The 10,000-nt window shown below is 38.4% G+C and overlaps 1 protein-coding gene across 2 annotated transcripts in view; it reads right to left on the bottom strand.

The window, feature by feature from the left end:
* The window catches only part of LOC136828058 (bromodomain-containing protein 4B-like), a 244,872-nt gene that overhangs the window by 233,974 nt on the left and 898 nt on the right, over window positions 1-10,000 (bottom strand). The gene's annotated exons all lie outside the window — the stretch shown is intronic.

The following is a 10,000-nucleotide window of genomic DNA, read 5'->3' as shown; positions in this document are numbered from 1 at the left end:
GGTCGATGTTTCTGACAGCTTCCCTCCTCCACCTGGCTCGGTCAAACACGTCGTCCTCTGACAATTGTTTGTCTCTCAGATCTTCTCTAACTACATCCATCCACCTTCGCTTCGGTCTTCCTCCTGCTCTCCCACCAGGCACCTCCATCTGCATCACTCTCCTCCCTACGTATGTCTCATCCCTTCTCATCACATGGCCATACCATCGCAGCCTTCTTTCCTGTGCCTTCTTTGATAGTTCTACGACTTTAGTAGTTCCTCTTATTCTTTCATTTTTATCCTGTCCATTTTTGTTTACTCCACACATCCACCTGAGCATTTTCATCTCTACCGCATTCAATTTCTTCTCTTGCACTCTCTTTACCGGCCATGTTTCTGCTCCATACATCAATCAAAGCTGGCCTCACTACTGTCTTATGCACTCTTCCTTTAACCTTTATATTGATTCTGCGGTCTCACAACACACCTGATATCTTTCTCCAATTTTTCCATCCAGCCTGCACTGTGTGTGTTTTATTTCTACATCCAAATTTCCATCATCAGCCACAGTTGAACCAAGATACTTAGTTTTACAATGCAATACATTCGTTTATTTTTTTAATAAAAAATAAACGAATGTATTGCATTGTAAAACTAAAACAAGCTTCACTGTCTTCATAAGAGCTTCTGACAGCTCTGGACAAATAGCCTTTTATACTATATATCTCCAGAACTGCATATTGCATCTTCGCTGATTCTAGCATACACTTTTCGGTCCATGTTCACCATATACATTTTTTTTTTTTTTTTACCCTTTCCACTCAACTTTTTTTTTTTTTTTGTCAGAAACATCTGACCCCCACACACCCTCCCATGTTTACACCCACACTCATCTTCCCCTTTTAATCCTTCTGTCATATGGCTCAGTTTCCTGATCAAAATCTTACCATACAACTTCCCTTGTCATCCAGTGAACTGGTGCCTTTCCATTCCTTAACCATTTAATTTCTTCCTTTACATCCTTCGCAGTTACTTCTGATACAATTCTCAAATTTGTATTATCCCTTTCCAATCTTGCATCATTCAGGCAGGTCGCACCTCTATCCTCCATGTTTACCCTATCTTCATAATACCCACTCCATCGACACTAGCCTACTTTCCGTGCAGACAGCATCTCTGTAGTTGTACCCTTTGAAATTCTTATCTTACTAGCATAGTGCGAACTCGAACCAAACCCTCCAACTACAGGGCAAAAACAGAAGCCTTGAAACTATTGGAAGGATTAACATTTCTACTTGTTATTTGCTTCCACGCTGTTTAAAAAAAAAAAAAAAAACAATGTTCGTCGGAAACTTGTCACCCTGATCTGCTTCTAACGATTGTTCTTTTCCAAGAAGAAGAAGAAGAAGAAGAAGAAGAAGAAGAAGAAGGGCAGGGGAGAAGAGAAGGAAATGAAAAGAATGAGATGACAAACAAGACGACGAAGATGAAAGAAGAATGAGCCATAGCCCCAGGGTTACTATATTTCTTTTCAACACGCGATTGGCGTCGTAAGAAGATTTGAGACCCCGGATAATTAAAGAATTCCCGCGATAGAAAAATTAAGGGTTATTTTTGGACGGTAGACTACAGAGGGATAGGGTAAAAAGAAAAAAAAAACGCGAAGAGTCTGGCTGGCTGGCAGCATTATCGAGAGAGAGAGAGAGAGAGAGAGAGAGAGAGAGAGAGAGAGAGAGTCTAAGCAGAAGAGGCTGGCTAGCACAAGTTTATCACAAACGAAATGCTTGTCCTGAATGAGCGTTATCAAGGACATGCTTGCTTTGTACCGAGGCAAAGGAGGTATCATTAATACCATGTACTCCTCTTCAGTTCTCAAAACTTTACCTCCTTGAGTGGATACCATGTTACCAGTCTCCTCCCCCATCCTCCTACCCGCCAAGAGTAGGGGAAGTAACAATAAACTCTCTTAGTTCAGCCTCGTTGAACAAAAATGGAGTGAAAAAAAATCTGCGGGGTAACTAATCCTACACAGCAATGCTTTTAAATGCAGCGAAGCTACATAATGCTGCAGTCTTAATCTATGTAGATGAAAATTAGACTAAAATGGCTGTGAAATTCAAGAGCCACACTGGAATAACCGTTCTCGAAATTTGAGGACGTATGTGAGTGTTTGTGTGTGTGTGTGCCGGGACAGAAACTAGACCTATGAGCCATTTCAAAAACTAGTTGCCACGCCACAAAATGTTCATAGCCTGAAACTGGTTATCGACTTACACTTTGTACTTTCTCTCTCTCTCTCTCTCTCTCTCTCTCTCTCTCTCTCTCTCTCTCTATGAATGTTTACAAATTTTTCGGAGGATACTTTACAAGATGTCGTTCACAATACACATACAATATCGTTAATTAATGAACCATACCTCATTCATATATAAGCAGTTTAGACGAGCGATAAAGTGGACTGTTTGTAGACTCAAAATTACTTTTAAGTTTAAAAAAAGCCTCTCCTTTGACGCTAATTTGTCTATTTATTCGGTCACTCATTTTCTTCTACTCTGTGAATACGACCCAGCTGCGTTAATCTTTTATGATATTCAAAACTCCTTGAGTAAGATTGCTTCGACCTACCCTAAACACGCCTTTGAACATGATTTCTTCATTGGTGACCCAAGGCGCTCTCTCTCTCTCTCTCTCTCTCTCTCTCTCTCTCTCTCTCTCTCTCTTCGACGTTTAGTGGTCATGACAATCGATCGCTTTGCCTCACCAGCAAAAGAAACGGGTTTGGATTTTTTGGCGCGTCGAGGAGTTTTCGGCACATTCCGTTAAAACAGAATGTGACTAAGCTAAGCTGTAAATTAGTACTAGGTCGTTTGTCAAGCGTGGTGGGCTACAAGCAGTTTGGAATGGGTACAAGACTAGCTGATGTAGGAGGAGTAGCACCCTCTAGAGTAACTCCTAAAGGGAATAGGCGAGTTTTGTATGTGTGTATGTATATATATATATATATATATATATATATATATATATATATATATATATATATATATATATATAAACTAGCAACTGATTGTTTTGGCATGAATTTAACTGCCCAACTGTTGTTTTCGAATATCCAGTTACTGCAAACCACCAGGGATTATTATACAACACGTAATGCACCTACATATTTCTTTGTACGTAATACAGATGGTCTACGAGAAACACTTAACAACTGAGAACTAAAAACAAAACAACACAATGTCCTTGCTAGTTATTGAATATGTTAACGCGGTTTGGGCAAGTAGAGACGATAACTTAAATGTAAATTGTAGAATAAATATTATTAGATGTAAACTTAAATTTTCCAAATACGTCTAATCAAGATGCTGTAAAATGAACACCTTTTTTACAGATGAATTTGTAAATACTTGTAAATAGTGCATATTGTAGAAATGTAAAGCTTATTGTAATACTGTTGTCTAATCAATAAAAGAAAAAAAAAAGAAACACTTAACACTTTAGACTTGCTGTTGACTACCCCAAGGCCAGCCTTCTTCACCAACGGCCTTTTTATGTATGCAGAATGAAGGAACATTGGAATTACCACAACTTTTGACGGCACTATATAAACAGAAAATATTATTACCATAAAACTCTGTGTACAGGAAGTGCTGTGTTATTACCTAGTCAGCCGTTTCCCATTTATTAAGGTGGTTCCTGAGAAGGAGAGACATTACGTCACAGCCAAATTCATCCTCTAGCTGCAGATGGAAGGCTGAAGTTAAACAATTCATTAGGCAACGACCATTGTCTGGACTTTCACTGACCCACCCATTGTGTTCAGAGGAATCTGCCCGTTTCTAAAAATATCGACGCAACAAATGACAGCTGATTGGTTATATTTGAATATAGGTGCTACGTTGGCTTGTTATCTACGCGTCACTTCCGAGGTGCTAGTACTAAACACGGCGGAAGCTCAATGGGACGCCGTGTTTAGTACTAGCCCTTTGGGAATCAAAGTATTATATACACCCATTTCTATATCGTGTGGTCGACAAATTATATTAATAAACGATATCTTTGATCCCCGAAGAGCTGGTACTAAACACGGCGTCCCATTGAGCTTCCACCATGTTTAGCACTAGGACCTCGGAGGTGACGCGTAGATAATGAGCCAAAGTAGCACTATATATATATATATATATATATATATATATATATATATATATATATATATATATATATACATACATTATCGGATACACTGCAAGCAAGAGGAATGGAACAATAGACAATGCATGCAATTTCGTCAAAAGCAACTTCTTTTACGAGTGATGTTCAAAGCTTTCCGACCGGTCATCCCTGAACTCATCGACCGTTGTGTCTGTCGTTGAGAAGAAGCCCACTATATTATTAGTACGTTCGTGCATACATACATACATACACACACACACACACATACATTCGACTAACTAACTAGTACAACAGTCACAATGAATTATTCAGGGCGAGACAAAGCGGGTAACCACTCGACCATTCCTGACAGAAAACAAACAAGACATGATTAATAATGTGCTGTCTCACACTTTCTGGTGTAAGCAGCCCATTATACGAACGTCACCAAACTCGGCTATTTCCGCTGATTATCAACAAAATCACGTGATCACTGATATGCATTACTAAGTAGCAGACAAGAAGTTGCATGATTTTCGATAACATAATCGTCCTCTCGGCCATCATTACTAACCAGCTGCATACATTACGAATTTATTCGGTAGATCGTACTGTTGCTACCTGCTAGATTTAACATACACCAATAATATCTGTATGAACAAACCCTTCTTGTTTCTAGTCGACACCTAAGTTTTCAATTTGCCGTATATGTGTACGTGCCACCTTCCAGGGGTGGATAAAAAAAAGATGAATGCTTTCTCTTTGTACGTGCCACCCTCCAAGGGTGGCTAAAAAAAGATTAAAGCTTTTTGTTTATACGTGCCACCTCCCAAGGGTGGTTAAAAAAAGATGAAAGCTTTCTGTTTATGCGTGCCACCTTCCAGGGGTGGCTAAAAAAAGATGAAAGCTTTCTGTTTATACGTGTCACCTTCCAAGGATGGCTAAAAAAGATGAAAGCTTCCAGGGGTGACTCCAAATGATGCAAGCGTTCTGTTTATGTGATTATTTCTGAAGGATGAAGGTTGCAACCCCCGTGGCCCTTTTCCCTTCCTACCCCAACCTAGGCCCTAAAGGATGTGTAACTTGCAAAATCACCTTACAATAGCCATAGGTCTACTCATTCCGGTGACCGGTAAATTCCACCAGGAAAAATTCGACATAGGTAAATTCCACCAGAGTAAACTCCAGATTTTAATAATTTTCATACAGTGTGAAAGAGCTCTTGATCCTGATTCAACTGGTATATAGATTGTTGCCAAAATCATCATGTAAGAGCCAATACAATATATTTTATTTCTTTCATTTTCACTGCCAAACGTATGACAAATACCTTCCAGACTCAAATCGGCTGTTGAAATGGGAAGGCACATTTTATACACCAATCTTTTTTGGTCTGTACATTCCTTTGTGAGGTGATTGTAATTAAAGCAGTTGAAACAAGGCGTGAGTTTTATAAATACCTCCTTAAATCTATTGGCTGTCATTGTTGTGTTATGATAATTATCCAGTACTTATGGTACTCAGGGTCGTTGGGTATTTGTACTTTGTTAGTTATTCGTTGGGCGAGTCGGTAGAGTTCTCGGCTAGCACTCTGCTAGGCCCGAGTTCGAGTCTCCGACCGGCCAATGAAGAATTAGAGGAATTTATTTCTGGTGATGGAAATTCATTTCTCGGTATAGTGTGGTTCGGATTCCACAATAAGCTGTAGGTCCCGTTGCTAGGTAACCAATTGGTTCTTAGCCACGTAACATAAGTCTAATCCTTCGGGCCAGCCCTAGGAGAGCTGTTAATCAGCTCAGTGACCTGGTTAAACTAAGGTATACTTACTTACTTTTGTACTTACCGTTGGTTTCTTTATTTATTTGAATTCTAGGCTCTCCCTTGGCATGCTCTTTACCTTGTTTAATTTTTTACTATTTAGTTTAACTTTGAAGCCCTCAACATTTATCACATCAGAGAAGGGCAAACGTAAGCTTTGCGATGAAGAAAATCATATATACGAAAGTATGGAGATAACAGTAGCAAAACCAAGACATACTGGCGTTGTGAGCGTTTTTATAAAGGTTGCCGAGCTAGAGTCTAGACTACATACGACTCACAACTGCAGTGAACCAGAAGTAATATTTTCATCGGGCTCCCATAATCACTCAGCAAGCAGTGCACACGTTAATGCCCGAAAGGCAGTTTGCTCAATGAAGTATGCAGTAATGCGAACGGCACAGTATCTTCACACGAAGTAATAGTTACTGCTGTGAAAGATCTCGATAAGGAAGCTCAATCACAGTCCTGGACTTTCACGTAACATACGTAACTGGAGGCAGCGTGATTTAGGAATCTCAGCACTTCCAACTTGTAGGTCAGGGTTTGAAATTCCTGATCTAGTTAATACTTAGAAAATGGGTCCTTGTCTTTGGCCTTTCACAGTGTCATCATCATGACCCGAACAGAATTTTGTTTTTGTCTTTTTCTTCAGAAAAAGGTTTGGAAGGTCTAGAAAACCCTAAAAATTGGGCCTGTGATGGGACTTTCAAGGTATCTCCTAGTTTGCGGTGTCAGTTAGTGGCACTGCATATCGTCATTGGAGCGTCATGTGTGCCCCGACTTATTTGCCTTACTTCCTGACAAAAAAGAAGCCTCAAGTCAACGTCTTCTGTCTGCTGTGCGTGATTTAAGGGCAAATTGTCGACCTGTAACCTGTCTCACAGACTTTGAAAAAGCTCTTCATAATTCACTCGTTCCTGTCTTTCCACATTCAGAAATAGTTGGGTGTGTTTTTCGTTTCGGACAGTCTTGTTGGCGGAAGATATTTGCACTTTGTGAGAGTAAGAGATACAACACCGATGAAAGTTTTCAGCTTAAAATTAAGTGTTTTTGCGCATTAGCATTTTTACCAGTTGAAGGCATTGTCAATGCATTTGAAGATTTGTCTGATGAGGAAGACATCCCTTCCGAGTTTATCACTTATTTTGAGACTACATACATTAGGATGGTGAGGGGACGAAGTCTTCGTCGACGAAGAGAAACCCCACTTTTTTCTATTCAACTCCGGACTGTACGCGACCGCGTTTTAAATGACTTACTAAGATCAAATAATTCGGTAAAAGGGTTCCACAATGCTCTGCGCTCATCGATAACATCCACACATCCAAATTAATGGAAATTGTGCGCTGCACTTAAGGTGGAGGAAGGATTAAGCCAGACAAAAATAGCGCACAATCAACACGGAGACAAAAAAAGGCCTATCAAATTATTGATGCCGACTGAAGTGCAAGATTATCAAAATGAAAACCCCCTGCAGTTTTTAAGTATTGCACGCAATTCGTCTAAGGAGAATTTTGTTTCAATAAATGGAACTTTTTCATAACTGCTTTTTTAATGTACTCACTATTACTTCTTATCCTAATGTCAGAACAAAATGCGACCAAAAATTTCTTCTTTTTCTGTCTTATTAAGAATTTTGTTGTTATGGTGGAACTTACCATGGCGGAATATACTGTGGTGGAATTTACCTATTGTGAAATTTTCCTGGTGGAATTTACCTAGAACCGCACGTCCCACAGAGTTGCAAGCCGGTGCATCCTTATACCACAATTCACTGGACTGGCTATATAAAAACACACAGGCAGTCACTACCATGTTCATCGCACACCTACTGAACCAAAGATGAACAAACTTCCGCATGAAACTTGCACAATAAACTGCAGCTTCACATAACTCCACGGGTCTCATTCGCAGTCATACTGCGTATTGTATACACCTCAGTATACGTATAGGCTAAACTTTATTGCTTCCTTCGCAATAGCGTCTAAGTCTTTTTTTCTTTTTAATGGAAGAGCAAAATAAATTGTTTAAAGCAATAATTCACCTATTCCATAAACTAAACATCCAAATATCTATACAAGAGCAAAATAAGTAAATAAAAAAAGTCGTCCTTCTGACACCACGAAAACAAACATCACGCCACAAAATACACTTTCTTTTCAGACCCTTAGAGACAAGCAGTCGATCTATCGATGATGTCAGTCATGCAATCTATACCTACTTGCACTTCAAGCCTCAGCGTCTTACGGAGATGAATAATTATTTTAGGAATCATCAAGAACGTCTTGAATGCGTATTTAAACCTCACTGACCAGACGTTCGAAACTTCGTATGCACAGAATATCTAGAGAATTATCAAATAACTGACCCTTTATGACCTGGCACTAAAAATAGAATTGTTATAAATTATGACTAGTCTAGCGTAACTGACCCCTTGTGACCTGGCACTGAAAAACGAATTATTATAAATTATGACTAGTCCAGAGTAAAATGACACTGCAATCCGTTAATTGACTGACTGAAATTACAGTGTATGTTTATTATGATACCCAAGAATCCAACTCGATAAAAAATAAACATCTGCACTACTTCACATTATAATGGAACTACAGAATCTAAGTAACCGTACCCGAGGATGACAGCCAAGGTCACTGTTTGATCTTAAGGTAACCTTGGCGCACCTGTAACAATCAGTCTCTGTTTGTAAATTTCCATGCTTACTTTTGGAAGCTCTGCTCTCCCACCGACCTACGTTTTAGTTCATTAGGCCAGCCCCCATGATGTCCGTCAAATCTATATATAATTTTCTTAAAAACCTGGGCTGCTGTGCTATTGTTGTTTTAACAAATACCAAGACTATACATATTTTGGAGGCTCTCCTACCGAGCCACGTCTAGTTCATTAGGCAAAGCCCCATGATGTCCATCAAATTCTATAATTTTCTTAAAAACTTGGGCTCCTGTGCTATTTGTTTTTACAAATACCAATATACGAGTATAAACACATATATATACATATATATGTATATATAATATATATATATACATATATATATATAATATATATATAATATATATATAATTCGTGAGTGTGTGCTGCTTACACAATAATATTTGCACAGCAACGCTGATAAACAGAACCGGTTGACCGAGACCAAAATAAAGTTCGAGTAAAATAAAAGTATGTTTATTCTGGTGATAATACCCCATTGGAGAGAGAGAGAGAGAGAGAGAGAGAGATCGTTTTTCCCAGTCAGCAGCAAGGACAAGCAACCACTTGACATCGGAGTGACCCACGGCCGCATGCATTTTTGGTTGTTAGGTGCAGATGCCAGTATACCTTCACATCTTCCCTTTCAGAAAGTTATCTGGTTGGATTTATTGGCCATGGATTGCAATGTCTGCCACTTAACAAAGCGTGTCAATCGCATAGCAAATATAAATAATTTCACCAGTTCTGGCATGCACCTTAACATAGACTACACACTTAACTTTCTAGTTCTTCAATATAATCTTGGCCACTTAAACATGTACACATTTTTGCATATTATCCTGAACACAGGTTTGAGAATGTTCCACTAACCACAACATAAAAATTTTAACGGGGGAAATATCTAAGCCAGGCTAAAATCCTGTAATTTACGTGAAAGATATGGTTCCATCCACTGATAATTATAAAGTCGCAGTTATATTTTAAAATTTTTCTTATTATTATTATTATTATTATTATTATTATTATTATTATTATTATATATATATATATATATATATATATATATATATATATATATATATATATATATATATGTTAATCAAGGTCTGTAGAACACTGTGGGTGAATAAGACCTCAATAATAATTATCTTAAAGATACTATTAATTACAGAGAATATAAACCAACCTTAAGCCTAGGCCTATTAAGCATAGTACAAGAGTAGTTATCGGAATTTTTTTATTATAGACATCATGTTAATCAAGGTCTGTAGAACACTGTGGGGAGATAAGGCCTTGACAATAATTATCTGAAAGATACTAATAATTACAGAGAATATAA

Source organism: Macrobrachium rosenbergii, chromosome 42, assembly GCF_040412425.1.
Source record: "Macrobrachium rosenbergii isolate ZJJX-2024 chromosome 42, ASM4041242v1, whole genome shotgun sequence".
NCBI classification, from domain to species: domain Eukaryota; kingdom Metazoa; phylum Arthropoda; class Malacostraca; order Decapoda; family Palaemonidae; genus Macrobrachium; species Macrobrachium rosenbergii.
This window is presented reverse-complemented; position numbering and strand designations above follow the sequence as displayed.